The sequence below is a fragment of the Trachypithecus francoisi genome, unplaced genomic scaffold (genome assembly GCF_009764315.1).
Source record: "Trachypithecus francoisi isolate TF-2019V2 unplaced genomic scaffold, Tfra_2.0 Lachesis_group6, whole genome shotgun sequence".
Taxonomy (NCBI): domain Eukaryota; kingdom Metazoa; phylum Chordata; class Mammalia; order Primates; family Cercopithecidae; genus Trachypithecus; species Trachypithecus francoisi.
The window spans coordinates 73723963-73742786 of record NW_022681471.1 but is presented as its reverse complement, the minus strand read 5'-3'; the positions used below and the strand labels follow the sequence as shown (position 1 = coordinate 73742786).

At 41.9% G+C, this 18824-nt stretch overlaps 1 pseudogene; it reads right to left on the bottom strand.

Annotated features, from left to right (window-relative positions):
- Window positions 1–2167: 2167 nt before the first annotated feature.
- On the bottom strand, window positions 2168–16726 carry LOC117077745 (annotated as a pseudogene).
- Window positions 16727–18824: the final 2098 nt, after the last annotated feature.

Sequence of the window (18824 nt, the reverse complement as noted above, 5' to 3'; positions counted from 1 at the left end):
TGGCTGCATAGTATTCCATGGTGTATATGTGCCACATTTTCTTAATCCAGTGTCATTGGTTGATATTGGGATTGGGTCCAAGCCTTTGCTATTGCGAATAGTGCCACAATAAACATACGTGTGCATGTGTCTTTATACTAGCGTGATTTATAATCCTTTAGGTATACACCCAGTAATGGGATCTCCGGATCAAATGGTATTTCTAGTTCCAGATCCTTGAGGAATCGCCACACTGTCTTTCACAATGGTTGAACTAGTTTACACTCCCACCAACAGTGTAAAAACATTCCTATTTCTCTACATCCTCTCCAGCACCTGTTGTTTCCTGACTTTTTAATGATCACCATTCCAACTGGTGTGAGATGGTATCTCATTGTGGTTTTGATTTGCATTTCTCTGATGACCCGTGATGATGAGCATTTTTTCACATGTCTGTGGCTGCATAAATGTCATCTTTTGAGAAGTGTCTGTTCATATGCTTTGCCCACTTTTTGATGGGGTTGTTTGATTTTTTTCTTGTAAATTTGTTAAGTTCTTTGTACATTCTGGATATTAGCCCTTTGTCAGATGGTAGACTGCAAAAATTTTCTCCCATTCTGTAGGTGGCCTGCTCACTGTGATGATAGTTTCTTTTGCTGTGCAGAAGCTCTTAGTTTAATTAGATCCCATTTGTCTATTTCAGCTTTTGTTGCCATTGCTTTTGGTGTTTGTCATGAAGTCTTTGCCCATGCCTATGTACTGAATGGTATTGCCTAGGTTTTCTTCTAGGTTTTAATGGTGTTAGGTCTTACATTTAAGTCTTTAATCCATCTTGAGTTAATTTTTGTATACAGTGTAAGGAAGGGATCCAGTTTCAGCTTTCTACATATGGCTAGCCAGTTTTCCCAGCACCATTTATTAAATAGGAAATCCTTTCCCCATTGCTTGTTTTTGTCAGGTTTGTCAAAGATCAGATGGTTATAGATGTGTGGTGTTATTTCTGAGGCTTCTGCTCTGTTCCATTGATCTGTATCTCTGTTTTGATACCAGTACCATGCTGTTTTGGTTAATGTAGCCTTGTAGTATAGTTTGAAGTCAGGTAGCATGATGCCTCCAGCTTTGTTCTTTTGGCTTATTGTCTTGGCTATGTGGGCCCTTTCTTGGTTCCACATGAACTTTAAAGTCATTTTTCCCAATTCTGTGAAGAAAGTCAGTGGAAGCTTGATGGGGATAGCATTGAATCTACAAATTGCCTTGGACAGTATGGCCATTTTCCCGATATTGATTCTTCCTATCCATGAGCATGGAATGTTCTTCCATTTGTTTGTGTCCTCTTTTATTCTGTTGAGCAGTGGTTTGTATTCTGCTTGAAGAGATCCTTCACATCCCTTGTAAGTTGGATTCCTAGGTATTTTATTCTCTTTGTAGTAATTGTGAATGGGAGTTCACTCATGATTTGGCTCTCTGTTTGTCTCTTAATGGTCTATAGGAATGCTTGTGATTTTTGCACCTTAATTTTGTATCCTGAGTCTTTGCTGAAGTTGCTTATCAGCTTAAGGAGATTTGGGGCTGAGACAATGAGGCTTTCAAAACATACAATCATGTCATCTGCAAACAGGGACAATTTGACTTCCTCTTTTCCTAATTGAATATCCTTTATTTCTTTTTCTTGCCTGATTGCCCTAGCCAGAACTTCCAACATTATGTTGAATAGGAGTGGTGAGAGAGGGCATCCTTGTCTTGTTCCGGTTTTCACAGGGAATGCTTCCAGTTTTTGCCCATTCAGTATGATATTGGCTATGGGTTTGTCATAAATAGCTCTTATTATTTTGAGACACGTTCCATCAATACCTAGTTTATTGACAGTTTTTAGCATGAAGGTCTGTTTGGCATCATCCTGATACCAAAGCCTGGCAGAAACAAAACAAAAAAGAGAATTTTAGGCCAATATCCCTGAAGAACATCGATGTGAAAATCCTCAATAAAATACTGGCAAATCGAATCCAGCAGCACATCAAAAAGTTTATCCACCATGATCAAGTCAGCTTCATCCCTGGGATGCAAGGCTGGTTCAACATATGCGAATCAATAAACGTAATCCATCACATAAACAGAACCAATGACAAAAACCACATGATTATCTCAATAGATACAGAAAAGATCTTCGGTAGTGGCCAGTTATTACTCATTAGTAGCATTTTTTGAGATAAACTTAGAAGTCTGCCCTTTCTGCCTTCTTGATGCCAGTGAAGATCATTTTTGTTCCAGTAATGTACTTCTTGGGATTCTCCAAATATTCCATCAGTGTATCCTCTCCTCAGGTGATGCCTTTGTTCTTATTGGCATCTGTGTAAGAGAATTCAACAGCCTGACCTGTCTTCCATCCAAAGAGGTCATGGAGGTCTGGCCTAGGCTTGTGCTTGACTCCCTTTTCCACAGTGTGGCACTGGGCACACTTTTGAGCAAAAATCTTCTTCCCTTTCTCAACATCACCCACATTTAATTCTCTCTTTCATTGCTGGCACTATGAAGGTTCCCACTGGGAAGCCAGATGTCCTGCCCTCTCTCTGACATACTATTCATTTAGTCATATCATCTACTTTAATGTTTTATATTTACCTTGATTTTTATCTTTTTTCATTTTTTCTATTTTCTTTACAAGTACTTTAGTTTTTGTTTTCTATTTCTCCTTCTACTGTTTTATATGTTTTATGCTTTATCTATTCTTTAAAAATTTTTAAATTTACAATAGACAAATAGCGTAATAAAATTAAAAAATTTTAATTTACAATTGACACATAATAGTTGCACATATTTATAGGTTGCAATGTGATGTTTCAATGCATATATACACAGTATAATGATCAAATTGGTAATTACCATATCCATCACTTTAAACATATTTATAATTTCTGATAAGTATGTAACAACATTCAAAATATTCTCTTCTAGCTATCTTTTTAATTTTTAATTTTTAATTTTTATAGATTTAGCAGGCACAAGTGCAGTTTTGTTACATGGATATATTACCTAACGGTGAAGTCTGTGTTTTCCGTGTAACCATCATCCAAATAGTGTACATTGTACCTATTAATTTCTAGCTATCGCAAAAATTACAATACATTGTTATTTGCTATAGTCGCCCTGCTGTGTAACAGAACAACAGAACTTTTCTTCCTGTCTAACTATAACTTTATGCCCATCGACCAGCCTCTTCTAGTTCCTCCACCCCCAACCCCTGTCTCCTCTCCCCAGCTCCAGGTAACCACTATTCTACTCTCTATGTCCATTAAATCATTCTTTTTTTTTAGATTCCACATATGAGTGAGATCATGCAGTTTTTGTCTTTCTGTGTCTGACTTTTTTTCATTTCATGTTATGCCTTCCAGGTTCATCCATGTTGTCACAAATGATGAGATATCATTTTGTTTCATAGTTGAATGGTGTGTGTGTCGGGGGGAGTGTGTGTGTAACATTTTTTTTTTTATCCACTCATCATCAGATGGGCAGTTAGGTTGATTCCATATTTTGGCTATTGAGAATAATGCTGCAATAAACATGGGTGTACAGATATCTTTGTTTGACATACTGATTCTATTTCCTTTGTATGTATACTCAGTAATGGGATTGCTGGATCATATTGTAGTTCTATTTTTAATTTTTTAAGAAACTTTCATATGTTTTCCATGGTGGCTGTACTAATTTACATTTCTACCAGCAGTGTGTGAGTTCCCTTTTCTTCGCATCCTCACCAGCATTTGTTAATTTTTGTCTTTTTAACAACAGCCATTCTAGCTAGGGTGAGGTGATATCTCATTATGGTTTTGATTTTAATTTACCTCTGATAATTAGTGATGTTGAGCATTTTTTCATATATCTGTTGGCCATTTGTAGGTCTTCCTTTGAGAGATGTTTGTTAAAGTCTTTTGCCATTTTTTAATCTCATTATTTGTTTTTTGCTATTGAGCTGAGTTCCTTATATATTCTGGGTGGTAACTCCCTGTCAGATGCATAGTTTGCAAATACTTTCTCTCATTCTGTAGACTGCTTTTTTTTTTCACTTTATTGACTGTTTCCTTTGCTGTGCAGAAGCTTTTAAGTTTGATGTAATCCCATTTGTCTATGTTTGCTTTTGTTGCTTGTGCTTTTGAGGTTTTATTTAAAAAATCCATGCCAGTCCAGTGTCTGGGCTTAAGTGCTTCCCCTACATTTTCTTCTAGTAGTTTCATAATTTGGGGAGCCTACATTTAAATATTAATCCATTTAGAGTTGATTTTTGTATATGGTGAGAGATAGAGGTTTAGTTTCACGCTTCTGTATGTGTATGTCCAGTTTTCCCAACACCATTTATTGAAGATACTGCCCTTTCCCCAATGTGTGTTCTTGAAGCCTTTGCCAAAAGTCAGTGAGCTATAAATGCATGGGTTCATTTCTGGGTTCTCTATTCTGTTCCATTGGTTTATATGTCTGTTTTTATGCCAGTACTGGGCTATTTTGGTTACTATAGCTTTGTAGTATATTTTGAAGTCAGATACTTTAATACCTCCAGTTTTGTTCCTTTTTGCTTGAAATTGCTTTGGCTATCGGGGGTCTTCTGTCTTTCCATATAAATTTTAAGATTTTTTTCTATTTTTGTGAATAATCTCATTGGTATTTTTATAGGTATTGCATTGAGTCTGTTACTTCTATTCTTTTAATAGTTACCTTTAAATTTTACCATTTATACTTAAACCAAGTTAATCAATATCTCTAGCTTCCTCCTAAGTGATACAAAGACCTTCTAATGCTTTAATGTCCATCACTACCACCTCTTCCCCACTTAATTATTATCTTTAATAAGTAATTTAGTTCTACCCTTTTATAAATTCCCCCAACTTAGTCACTATTTTTAGTGTTTCATATAGGTAATGGTTGTTTATGCTTATCTAAATTTCACAAATTTCTTTGCCCACTATTTTTTCTTTCATCTAATTCTTCCTTCTGGAGATTATTCTAAAAAATCCTTTAGTGAGGATCTGATTTTACATTTCTGAAAATGTCTTTATTTGGCTCTTATTGTTAATATTAGTTTGTCAAACACTAATCTTCTAGTTTGACATATTTTCCTTTGGCACTTTGAAAGTATGATTCGCAGGATCTAGAACTAGAAATACCATTTGACCCAGCCATCCCATTACTGGGGATATACCCAAAGGATGATAAATCATGCTGCTATAAAGACACATGCACACGTATGTTTATTGCAGCACTATTCACAATAGCAAAGACTTGGAACCAACCCAAATGTCCATCAATGAGAGACTGGATTAAGAAAATGTGGCACATATACACCATGGAATACTATGCAGCCATAAAAAGGATGAGTTTGTGTCCTTTGTAGGGACATGGATGCAGCTGGAAACCATCATTCTGAGCAAACTATCGCAAGAACAGAAAACCAAACACTGCATGTTCTCACTCGTAGGTGGGAATTGAACAATGAGAACACTTGGACACAGGAAGGGGAACATCACACACTGGGGCCTGTTGTGGGGTGGTGGGAGGCGGGGAGGGATAGCATTAGGAGATATACCTAATGTAAATGACGAGTTAATGGGTGCAGCACACCAACATGGCACATGTATACATATGTAACAAACCTGCACGTTGTGCACATGTACTACAAGAGCAGTCTTGAGAAGTCTTCACAAAGGCAGAAGAACAGTCTTGAGAAGAGCAGTCTTGAGAAGTCTTCTCTTTGTTTATGAGTCATACCTTTGGAGGTAATCCATCATCTTTGTCTGGCTTCTTTTCAGATATTGTCTATCTTTTTATCACCATATGTCTATGTGAGGCTTTCTTTGTATTTGTGCTGCCTGGGATTGGCAGGGCAGTTGTAATTCTTGAATCTAAGGATTCATGTCGTTCATCAACAACAAAAAAAATTATCAGCCATTATTCTTTGGATCTTGCTTCTCTCTCATTTTCTCCATTTTCTCCATCTAGAAATGCAATTATATCTTCTCATTCTATCTTCCATATCTTTAAATTTCTCCTTTACAATTCTATCTCTTTCTCTGCTGCTGCTGCATTCTGAGCAGTTTCTTCAGATATGCATTTCAGATAACGACTTTTCTCTTTATTTCCATCTAATTTGCTACTTAACCCTTCCATTAAATTTTAAAATCAATAATTACATTTTTCATTAATGGAAAACTTACTTGGTTCTTTAAAACATTTTATCTAGATTTCCAGTTGAGGAATGATAGTGTAGATTCATTCATTCATCCGTTCTCTCCCTGCTGGATGCAACTATAATCCTAGAAACAATGCAAGAGGCAACCAAAAGAGAGCTATGCAAGGTGAAAAGAGGATGATGAACTAGTTTGGGACCTAAGGACTTGAGGAAAGATGCAGCAGGGTATCTAACCATCCCCCACCCAACAGAAGAAGTAGACCAGGCCTATCAGCAACTGACCTCAACCTAGCAACAGGTATCCCAGGTAGATTCATTTATTTCCCAGATGGAACAGGATTCCCAACAACAACCCCAGGTGAACTTGGCAGCACTGGCAAGGGGGATCAGTGGGGATTCCCTCTGACAATATGTGGACAGTGGAAGCCTCTCCTGCTTCATCATGTCCAAGAACCCCCTCTTTCAGGGAGAGACAATGGGCAACTGGAAGCACCAGCAAGGGGGACCATATCACATCAAACAACCTGGAACTGGAAACCTCTTTGTCTCCATGATCTGAGACTCCCCTGCCCCACCAAGAGATATGGTCCAGGGGCATCAACAGGGAAAATTCCACTGCAACAACCTGTCTGGAGCTGGAGGAACTCTCAGTCTCTCGTAGACAGGGAAATCATGCTGCAAGAAGCACTGGGCTGGAAAACACTGTTCTTCTTCACAGGGCAAGAGATTCCCTTTCATACCAAGCAGCAGGTGGCACTGGTAGCCAGGAGGATCCCACCATAATGAGAGCCTTCTCCCAGATATTGTGCTAGGTTGTAAACATAAAAGAAATGTTATATTATTTTAAGTTCTAAACATAAAAGAAAAATTACTAACTTGTACTTAATCTGAATCTAAACTTTCTGCTCCTCAAAAGACATCATTAAGAAAATTTAAAAGTAAGCCACAAACTAGGAGAAAACGTTCACAACACAGATATCTAACAAAGGACTTGTATCCTGAATATATAAATCTTTATAAATCAGTGGTTCTCAACTGGGGTGATTTTTGTTCCCTGGGGACAGTTGACAATGTTTAAAGACATTTTTGGTTGTCACAACTGGAGGGGGCATTTTCCTAGTAGAATCTAGTAGGCAGAGGCCAGGGATGCTGTTTAAAGCCCTACAATGCACAGGACAGACCCCCACAATGAAGAATTATCTGGCCCAAAATGTCAATGGTATTATATTGAGAAACCCTGTTATATAAATCAGTAACAAAAAGACAGACAACCCAATTTTTAATGGGCAAAAAACTTGAACAGATACTTCACAGAAAAACATACATAAATGGCCAATAAGCAGATAAAGGGTGTTCAACATCTTTGGTCTGAAAAAATGCAAATTAAAACCACAAGAAACCACCAAGCAACAACCAGAATGGTAAATAAAAAGTTTAATAATACCACATGTTAGGGAAGATGTGAAACAACTGGATCTTTCATACATGGTAGCAGATACAACGATTTGAAAAGGAGTTTGAAATTTTCCTGTGAAGTTCAACATACATCTACTTTATCACCCAGCTATTCTACTCTTGTATATTTACCCCAAAAATATAAAAATTTATGTCCACAATAAGACTTCTACAAGAATGTTTACAGCATCTTTATTCATAATAGTCCTAAATTAAAAACATCCCAAGTGTCCATAATCAACAGGAGAATAAATAAATTGTAGTAGGTCCATACAATGAAATTCAGCAATAAAAAAGGGAAAGAAATTCAAAACCATAATGAAGTATTACTTCACAACCATAGGGTGGCCATAATAAAAAAGTCAGATATTAACAAGTGTTGGTGAGGATGTGGAGAAATCAGAACTTCATATGCTTCTGTTGGGCCTCAAAATGGTGCAGCCACTTGGAAAAGAGTTTGGCAGTGCCTCAAGAAGTTAAACACAGACTTACCACATGATCCAGCAATTCCACTCCTAGGTATATATCCAAGAGAAATGAAAATATATGTCCATGCAAAGACTCGTACATGATTATTTATAGCAGTGTTATGCATATTAGTCAAAAGTGGAAACAAAATGTGGTATATCCATACAATGGCATATTATTCGGCCATAAAAAGGAATCAAGTATTGATACATGCTGTAACATGGATGAACCTTCAAAACATTATGCTAGGTGAAAGAAATCTCAACCACAAAAGACCATATGTTATATGATTCCATTTATATGAAATGTCTATAATAGGCAAATCTATAGAGACAAAAAGTAGATTGATTGGTGGTTGCTTAGGCGTGGAGACAGGGGTTGTGGCTGGAGGTTGATGACTCAGGGGTATAGAGTTTCATTTTGGGATGATAAAAACTTTCTAAAATCAATTGTTGTGAAGGTTATAGAATTCTGTGAATATAGTGTACTAGAAATCATTGAATTGCACACTTACATGGGTGAATTGTGTGGTATGCAAATTACATCTCAATGTAGCTGTTAGCAAAAAAAGAGAATGAAGTATGTGATAAACAAACGTGTAGAATATAAAACATGTCATAAAACCAAAAGAAGTAGACCCCAAAGAGTATATACTGTGTTGTTTCATTTATATGAGATTCTAGAACAGGAAAAGTAATACACAGCATCAGAAACCATATCTATCATTGCCTGTGTGGGCCAAGGACTAACTGAAAGTGAAAATGAGAGGACTTTCAAGTGTGATGGAAGTATTTTACATCTTGATTTTGAGTGGTAGAAATAGAGAGCACATATTATTAAAATTCATTGAGTTGTACACTTAGGATATGTGCACTTCACTGTATGTAAATTTTACCTCAGTTAAGAGAAGATACAGGAGACAAGTGACTCGAGAAAGGAAGAGAAGAGAAATAGAAGACAGGAAGAGGGGAGGGGAAGAGAGGGAGAAAGGAGGGAGCAGACTTAGGAGATATTTATAAAATAGAATCTATAGATTTGGCATCTGGTTGGATATCAAGAATCAGGGAGAGAAGGGACTGCAATTAAAAGGTGGCAGAGTAATAGTCTGTAAGAATCCTGACTTTAAAGCCAGATAAATGTGTAAGAGACTCCTCCAAGAACTAGCTGTGGGATCCTGGGCAATCATCTCACTTCTCAGAGCCTTCCTTAGTTTATTCATCTGCAAAAATGATAACAATTCATCTTTCATGAATTTTTATAAGGATTAATGAAATAATACATGTAAAGACCTACAGGAATTCAACTGTGACTCCAGATTTCTGACTTGGCCCCTAGACAGGTCCTGCTCTGCCTCTGGGATGAGATAGTGGTCTCAGACACAGGAAGGAGTTGTGGAAGGGATATTCAAAGAAAGGAGCCCAAAGTGAGGATGAGCAGCAGTTTCCCATCATGCTAAGGGCTGGACTTGGGGCCCAGGACAAAAGTCACTAGATCTACTTTTTTTTTTTTTTTTTGAGATGGAGTCTTGCTCTGTCGCCCAGGCTGGAGAGCAGTGGCACAATCTCGGCTCACTGCAAGCTCCGCCTCCCAGGGTTCACACCATTCTCCTGCCTCAGCCTCCCGAGTAGCTGGGACTACAGGCGCCCGCCACCACGCCCAGCTAATTTTTTGTATTTTTAGTAGAGACGGGGTTTCACCGTGTTCACCAGGATGGTCTTGATCTGCTGACCCCGTGATCTGTCCGCCTTCGCCTCCCAAAGTGCTGGGATTACAGGCGCAAGCCACTGTGCCTGGCCTAGATCTACTTTTAGGTGACATCTTCCCACCAGATTCTCAAGCTGGTAGGTGGGATGCTGGTAACAACCTCACTCTTCTAGTTCATAGTCTGAGAGGCATATATCCTCTAAACCTCTTTTCTTACTTCTGCCTGGGCCATCAACCTTGGCCTTGGACCCCATTTTTCTGGCTTTGTGGGTAGACTGGTACTCTCTCTGACAGCAATGGAACATTTCCCTGGACTCTGTGGGGGAAGCCTACATCTTTTGTATCTGATCAAAATCCTGCTTCCTTTTCCATCCATGCTTTAATGTCCAAAGGTGTGCAAGGCACAGAGGGTGGAAAGTCTGGGCCACCTCTGACCTATCAGAGCTACCAGGCAAAGAGCAATAGAAGCTGAGTCATGGTTTCTGGATTAGCTTTGAGGAATAACTTGGGAAGGGTCATGCTCCTCATGACATGGTTGCTCGGGGATCTCAGGGGTTTCAGGCTGATGATTTTTGAGACTGTAAGAGAAGTCATCCTGTTTCCAGTGTTTTGAACCTCTTCCTTCTCTATGACTTCCCACATCCCCAGATGAGCTGAAGTGAGCAGCACCTCCTCCCAGTCATGACTCCGAACCTCATCAGTCCCAGGATTTGACTGAGTTTCGTCCTGCCTGTCTCAAGAGAGAGCAACATTCCTGAAGCACTGCAGAGGGGGTGGGGGTGGCTATAAGGAGCTGGAGAAAGTGGCCAGAAATTTGGGATTCTGACAACCTTTCATCAGAAGTCACCTCAGGTGAGGAAAATAACCTCAGTTACCATGTGGGGGCAGCAGAGGCCGATTAAAAAACCTGGAGCCTGGACTAGGAGCTCCTGGGTTAAAAGGTTTGGATCGGTGGGCAGTCATGTCTGGAGTCTGCTCAGTCCCAGGCCAGCATTACCTCCCTGCAGGCCAGCGCAGACCTGGCCCAATGTGGGGAGGGGGTGCTCCAAAGCACAGTCAGGGAAGTCCAAGAAAAGGAAAGGTTCCAGGACAGTAGGGCAGCCTTGAAGACCCAAAATGCCATAATAGTCAAGTCCAAAGCATGGTAAGGGAAGAGAGCAGTTATTTACATATAATTTTGCTCAGTCCTTACTGTGAGTATGCACAGAAATCTCTCCCTCCCTAACTGATTCTCACACAGATACATTCTTCTCCACTTTTGATATTCTTGGCTGACCTCTCCTAGCCTAGAACTCCTGCTCAGAACAGCTACCTCAGCTTCTGTCCCAGATCACCCTAGCAATGACTTTTTCCATGTCCACCACGCTGGTCCTTATTGCCTGGAAGAGCCACGTTCTTACCTTTATGGTCCATGAATTTGGGGTATCTGGATATTGTAAGAATGCAACTCAGGGATTTAGGGAAGAGTGTCATCCTCCCCCTGTGTACCCAAGAAGGGTGAGTCATCAGTGATTTCTTGGGGAAGAGGGTGAGGCTGGTAACCAGTGCTAGCTTGATTTGTTACAAAACTCAGAAAACAATGGCTATCTACATTCTACAAATGAGCCTGAAAGCCACAAAAACTCCAGAAAGACAAAGCCTTACTGGGAAAGTCCAAAAGCAAGCTCAGACTTCAGAGAAGAAAGAGGGAGCCTGTTAACGGACATGTTGGAGTCTGAGATGCCATCCACTCTGGAGACCACATACCTGACAGAATAAACAAAACCAGATATGAGTTTAGACCAACCAGTGAAGGTGCTGAGCATCCCTGAGGAATGTCCTGGAGAAGCCTCACTGTTTTTCCTCCTACGCTTCCATACCCATGTGTCAGGGTCAGACCAACTACGAGTGGTCTCCTGGCTTCCTTCCTGCAGGCCTAGAGACTTTCATCCTTAAAGCTACCATTAACACTCTATCCCTTTGGGTGGGTCATGTCTCTCCTTTGGACTGGGTCAAGAGTGAGAAAAAGCTGCCCTGGCCCTCCCAAAAAGATAATTCTAAAGACAACCCTCAGGTAAAGGGCTCTACTGGCCATCATGAAGGCAAAACAGGACAGAAGTAACAAAACCAACATATTGCACATACTAGATTTGGTGAATTGTTACAGTGGAATAAATGTAAAGTGACAAAGGATCCACCTTCCAAGTTTCCAGATAGTTGGAAGTTGGGCTCTATCTCCTGATCCCTTCTACGATGGCCACTGAAAGCTGCTAGGCTTCTTTCCTCTGCACTCTTTGGAGGGAGATCATCTCCCTGTAATCCCCCCACCCACATTTCGCCCAACCCATACCTGAAGCAAGCGCATGCAGGCCTCTTTTCTCTGCATGAGGAATCTGTACTTCAGAGGATGTTCACCCTGGGGAATGAGGAGGAGCACCCAACCCACAAGCCTTTGCTATACATAGAAATCTTCCCCTCTGGGAGTTTCCTCCCAGCAGATAACCAGACTTAATAACTGCTGGTGAATGTGTCTCAGGCAGCAGAACAGAATAGAAAGACACCATGAGAGAAGAAAAGGGAGGGCTTATTCTCTCCAACAAAGAACAGTTCAGGGAGGACTATATGTACTGAGGACAATATATAAGACACTTTAAGGTCATCATGACATTTTTTCTACACAACAACCTTATGAAGTAACTATTTCCCCCCTCCTTTTTTAACTGATATGAAAACTGACTCTGATTCTTTGTGCTCAGAAGTGCTAGGCTGGGTTGTAACCTAGGCCTTCCTGATTCCAAAGTTTATGCTGTTTTCAAATATCAAAATGCTGCTTTCTGAAGAGGGTGGGAGCTGATTGAGGCAACTGCGAGATCACTGGACCAGGACCCAAACCACAGGAGGAGAACCACAGACCCTCCAGGAGACAGGACAGTCACAAAGCCGAAGTGTTTTGGCTTTGTGGAGGGCATATGCCAGAGTATTGCCCTCCCTCCAACACAGAGGCAGTAGAGGAGCAGGTTGTTGGAGAAGACCCCGAGTCCAGGAAACCCAGGTTTTCCTTGGGCCCAGAGTCCCAGGTCACACATGGGTCAGTGTCCAGGGTGACTTGGACTCTAGTGCTCAGTCCAGATTTACTGCCTCAAGACCTCTACTCAGCTCCCTTCTATACTTAGCTCTACTGATGACAGGAGATGAGTCTGACAGTGACTTCACACTGAGTTGTGGAGGATGGAGCTCTTTCCTTACCTGCTGGCCCTACCTTTCACCACTTTCAGGAGGCAGTTGCCTCTAGTGTGATGAGACAGGAAGCTACAGAGAGGGGCTTTTTGGCTTTGATAAGCAATCTGCACCAGATCCAGGACCAGGAGCCTTTTGGCCAAGGCCTTGCCCTGCCTGGGAAGCAGACTCCAGAGAGGATCTGAAGAGCAGTGCTAGAGGGGTCCCATCTACCCACTACCAGATGGAAAATCTACCTCTATCTTGATAGGTAGGTCTCATGTTCACCCATTAAAAAGTACTCAGTGAAGAAAGAAGCTGCTTCTCCTGAAAGGAGAAACTCATAGCACTGAAGAGAGAATCTCCATGGAGGAAGCAGCTTTAGTTTTTCCCCAACTCTGGCCCTTTGAATTTCTCCTTTCCCCTTAGGGCCCTAGGTCTCCCTCTGATCTCACCATCGTCACTTCCTTGGTAAAACAGAACCTGGGGGCTCCAAGGTTGAAGTAACGAATATCTTGGGGAGGAGGCATGCAGGAGAGAAGCTCTCATTCCCAGTACCCCCACAGTGAACTCCATGGTAGGGCTTGGTCTCTTTTTTTTTGCCCCTGCTGTCACACACTACACACTACATGCCCCATGGATGTGTCACTCTCTTTTTAAGATTCTGGCCTGAGAGAGGCACAAAGCCCATCTTTGGCTTTCCCTGGGAACAGTAGAGTGAGCAGGAAGCAACTGCACAAAGAACTTTTTGAAGCAGTCTGGGAGAAGGAGAGGGCCATGCCAGAAACCCAAACAGTCCAGCTTTCACAGCACATGTCTCAGAGCCAGCCACAGCCAAGTTTTCTCTGAGACTCACACATTCTGTCTGTACTATATTCAGGCTCCAAAGCAGCAGAAGGCTGACTCCCTTCTCCATTCCTGACCTGTGCTCACAGGGTAGGCAGCTCTTACCTCCAACCTCAGGGAGCAAGTGTTTGAGGGCTGGCTTCCCTCCCTGGCCAGTACTACAGAAACCTGAGTCACAGTCTTCTTGGAGTCCTTCTCCTCAGCTCTAATTCCCTCTCTGAGGAATACATTTCTTTTCCAGGTGATCCTTAGGACTCAGTTGTTGATTGATACCATTTATTATCTGACAGTTCAAGTGAGTGCCAACCCCCTACACTGAGGGGTTTGGCTATGACCTTTACAGGCCCCACAGTCTGACAACACTGTAGCCCTATGAGACCTTAACATCCACATATCAAGAGTTACCCACACATGTACAACAAGGGTCTGATTTCATCAGAGTGGTATCTCAATTATCTGTACTGTGAAGTGTGGGGATTTGCATTCAGTCCAAAACAATAACCTTTATTAAAAACTCTTTGGATATACCTGAACCACTCTACTTTCATCCTTGCCATGAGAGGCATAAGGAAATAGCTTTCAATTTAAGCAGGAAAAATGAAAATTAGAAACAAGATTTCCAGTGAATCTTGAAACTGAGAGAGCTTTGAAAATTAAAGACCCTCTACCTATGGCAATCTTTAACATAAGAAAAAATGGTCCTCCAAAGTATGAACTAGAAGAGAAGCTTCTGTGGGAAGGAAAGAAATGAATGAGGTAATCTCAATGGGACTAAAATCCTAAAGTGCCTTTCTCCATGGCTTTTCCATCCTAGAGGGTGTCTGAATTCCCTTTGCTCAAGCCACCCTCTCTATGCATCAAATCCTAGAATCACAAAATCTTGGATGGCAAAAGCTTTAGAGATCATCTTATGGCTATATCACCATAAGCAGTCATTCAACTTCTCCTTAGATATCTGCTTGAAGATACCTTCATTGAGAGGAATTCATTATCTCTGGAGGCACATGAGAGAATAACCTTCTGTTTCTACATGTTGTGGGTCATGTTTGGTATTAAAACACAGGCATGCTAGCAGATTCATTAAGGTAAAGTCATACTCCTCTAATGGAATTGGGACGTTCTCACTTTCTCACTTGAAATGTCTATTAATTAATTAATTCTAAATACGGAGCATCTACATGCTAGGCATTTTGTTTGCAGCTAAAGAAACAAGGAGGAACAAAAACAGACATGGTTCCTGTTCGATGGATTTTGGAGTGTAGTGGGAGAGACAGTGATTAACCAAGGAATCACGCTAACAAGGGTGTAAATGCTATGAAGAAAGGAAGAGAGTTCTACAAGGGATCTAACAAGGGAACCTGACCTAGCCTGCAGGAACTAGTCAAGGAAACCTTCCCTGAGGAAGTGATACTGGAATTGGAATCTGAGTATTAAGTAGGATTAGCCAGGCAAAGTGGCTAGAGGTAGGGAGTAAAGAGAGTGTTTCAGGCAAAGGAAACAGCATGTGCAAAGGCCCTGTGGCCAAAAAGGCATGGCATTTGGAACTCAAAGGTGGCCAGTGTGGGCCAGGCATGGTGGCTCACACCTGCAATTCCAAAATTTTGGGAGGCCTAGGCAGGAGGATCACTGGAGGCCACTCTCAGGTATTCTTTTAGAGCAACACAAAATGGACTAAGACATAAGATATTGGCTAAGAGTGACAGGGTGGACACAGGGGTTGGAGGTTTAAGAAAAGAATGGAGAATATTTGAAATAGTCACCCTGGAGAATGAAAAGCACTAAAGAAATTTAGTACCTGCTTGGATTGTGAAGCAATGCTGAAGGCTTGACTGACATTGGTGGTTTATAGTGGAGCAGGTCCCGTTTGTGACAATGCAGGTGGGTGGCTGAGGTAGAGTGGAAGAGATGGGGCAGTTTGGGAACCAGGAAGCCCAGGTGATGGCTGAATCTTAATTTGTACGCTGAAGTCCCCTAGGATGATGGCGGGCCTTGCAGTCAGGTGTGAGGAAGCCAGTGAGACAGAAACCAAATCCTTCATTTGGTTTCAGTAGCTGCAGGGGCTGTACACTCCAAGCTCTGGAGTAGTGGTGAGCCTAGAGGTAGCCATCTCGGTACCTTTGTGGTCTAGAGTGGGATGGATCCTAGGGTGAGGCCACTCTGTCAACTTAGGGATAAGGTCAGATTCCTCATATTAGAAAGTAAAAGTGAAAGGGCCCAAGGTGGGTTAAAATGTGAACATTTACTTCTCTTGGTTTTGACTGAGAAGATATTAAAATATCTAGGAGGAATCTCCTGGGTTTAAGTCCATGTCTCAGCCCTATCTCTCCCAACTCACCCACAGCTGCCAAACAATCAAGTAGTTGAAAATGTTATTTGGTGTTTGAATCTTGGCAATTACCCAGAATCACTAAGTTTATTCTGAGAAGAGATCAAGTAGTCATGAACTCCGGAACCAGACTGCATGTACTCAAATTCTGCCTTCGCCACTTGCCAACTGCATGACCTCAGACAAGTGACTTAACCTGTCTGTACCTCAGTTTCTAGAAAATAGAGACAATGGTAGCTCTACCCCACATAATTGCTGTCATAGAGGGTTAAGTGGCTTAAAATATGTAAATGCTTAGAATAGTACCTGGTGCATGTTAATTTTTATTGTTATTGACTCTCTCCCAATTCACTCAATCTCTCTCTCATTCACTCAGTCACTTGATACTACCCTGCTTGCTGGAATCTCCCTGACTCTGAACCCTAACCTGAATAACTACTTTTGATCCTTCCCCTATGCAGGTTCTTTCCCGGGTCTGTTTATCTCTAGACCAAATAAGCTTGGGGCCTTCAAATGTTCCTCATATGATGTGACCGCTAGTGCACTAGCCCAGTGACTCACCTTTGGGCATCTTGCATCTTGTCATTGTATCCTAGCTTAAATGGGTTGTCCAGAATGGAGCACAGTGCTCCAGGTAGGACATGACAAGTGTAGGGAAGGGCAGAACCATCTCTTCTCTTGTTCTGGTTCTCCACTTCTATTAATGCAGCCTAAAATCTAATTACCTCTGTTGGCAGCACCACCACTCTGTTGGCTCACATTGACTTTACAGTCAAATCAAGGACTTTTTCACATGTGCTGTTGTTAAACCAGGCAGGGCTCTTCTATCCTGTGCTAGAGGAATAAGCCCAGCTGTAGTTGCTAGGAGAAAGTCAAGTCTAGTAGCCAAAAGCCCAGTGTCTTAGGGATTTAGTTCAGGCAAGCAATTGGTGGTTAGGGTTTGTGGCAGATGCTACTCATTGCCTGCCTAATAATGATTTTTCTCTTCTTCCTTACTTATAGAATCCCAATTTTGCTCAGGGCAGCAGTGTGCCCAGCTAAAAGTACTGGATTTCCCAGCTTCCTTTGCAGCTAGGAATGTCCATATGACACGGCTCTAGTCAGAGATGTAGGTGGATGTCACTGGAGTGGACGTTCCATTTGGAATAAAAATGTAGAGCCCCTCTAGAAGATCCTTTGTCCTTAGCCTCTTGCCCTCTAGCTTTTTCCCTTCTTCTCTAGAATGCAGACATGAGGCTTAGAGCTGCAGCAGCCATGTTGTGACCACGAGGCAAAAAGCAAGTGGATGAAAGCCTACCTTAAGTTGGTGGAGATGAAAAACCAGGGTCTTGATGGCATCGTTGAACTGCCACATCAGTCCTATCTGGGCCATCTGTCAAGGAAATTTTTTGTTGAATGAGACAAATAAACCTCTGTCTGTTTAAGCCACTATTGTAGAGCTGTCTGGTATTTGCAGCCAAAAAATATTTCTAATTAACATAGTAACCCTACATAACAGAAAAACTGGGGTTCCAAATGGAGGGCAAACATGACTATAGGAATCCAGAAGGGGAAGATATGTAGAAATATAAGCGGGCAGTCGGGATTAGAGGAGTCTGTCAGTGGGCCACCAGACCTCTCAGCCACTGGGTTAGGGCTCAGGGTCAGGACTTCCTTCCTGGATGGTGGACTGAGAGAGCATGACTGGTTCTAGGCCTTGACAGGGCACTGGTAGAGGTAGGTAGGCAGGGTTTCTGACTGAGGGACTCAGATACAGGACATGAGACAGAAGGTTAGGGATCAGAAGTGGGGAATGAGGTAGAGACTCAATGGAAACTTGAGATCAGACTCAGATCAGTGGTGAAGGGACAACTTGACGCTGAGTTTCAGTGTGCATACCCGGGTTACTTCAATCCTTCCTGTCTTAGGACAGGGATAGCCTGCAAATAGGAGAGAAATTACTCCAACTATGAAGGGAGGATCCAGGCAGAGCCTGACAAGCATCAGCTCAAGCTGCGCTTTAGCCATCCTGACACTCTTCTTACAGATTCACCCTTAATTACATGCCCTTCTTTCCACCTTTTTTTCCCATGACCTTTTAAGATCTGAGCTTAACAGAAAGCTCCTGATGCAACCACATTGGTCGCTTTAAACAGCTCCCACTTTGTCTTCTTCCTAATTGTCAGCATTTCACTGCAAGAAACCTTCCCCTTCTCCCTCTCCTTCAAGTTGTCTTCCCCTCTGCCTGGTTTGAGGGCACTCTATTGCTCTTCTTGTGCAGTCTGGGCCCCCTCAGGAGTGACCCGCCTCCATCCCCTGGTTTTAGCCTCCACTAACCCGGGAGCAAGTGGAAAGAAAGAACTGAGAAGAAGGACTGGCCAGGGCCCACCAGCTCTGGGGGAGCAGTGGGCCACTCCAGTCCCCCTCCCCACCTTGGCCATTCTGCTCCAGGGGACAATTAAGGCCAATGCCTTCCCTTCCCCCATCCCAATTTCTTGGGTCATCTGGAGTGAGAGAATGAGAACCTCTTCTGACTGTTGGTGTGCTAGCACTTCTTCTTTGTGTGCAGCGGGTACTGTGTGGGTAAGTTATTGTTACATTGTGCTTCTGTGATAAATGGACCTTTGTGAGATACTTTTCGCCCTGTGTGTGCTTGGGGAGAGGGAGGGAGTCTTGCCTGAGTGACTTCTCACAGAA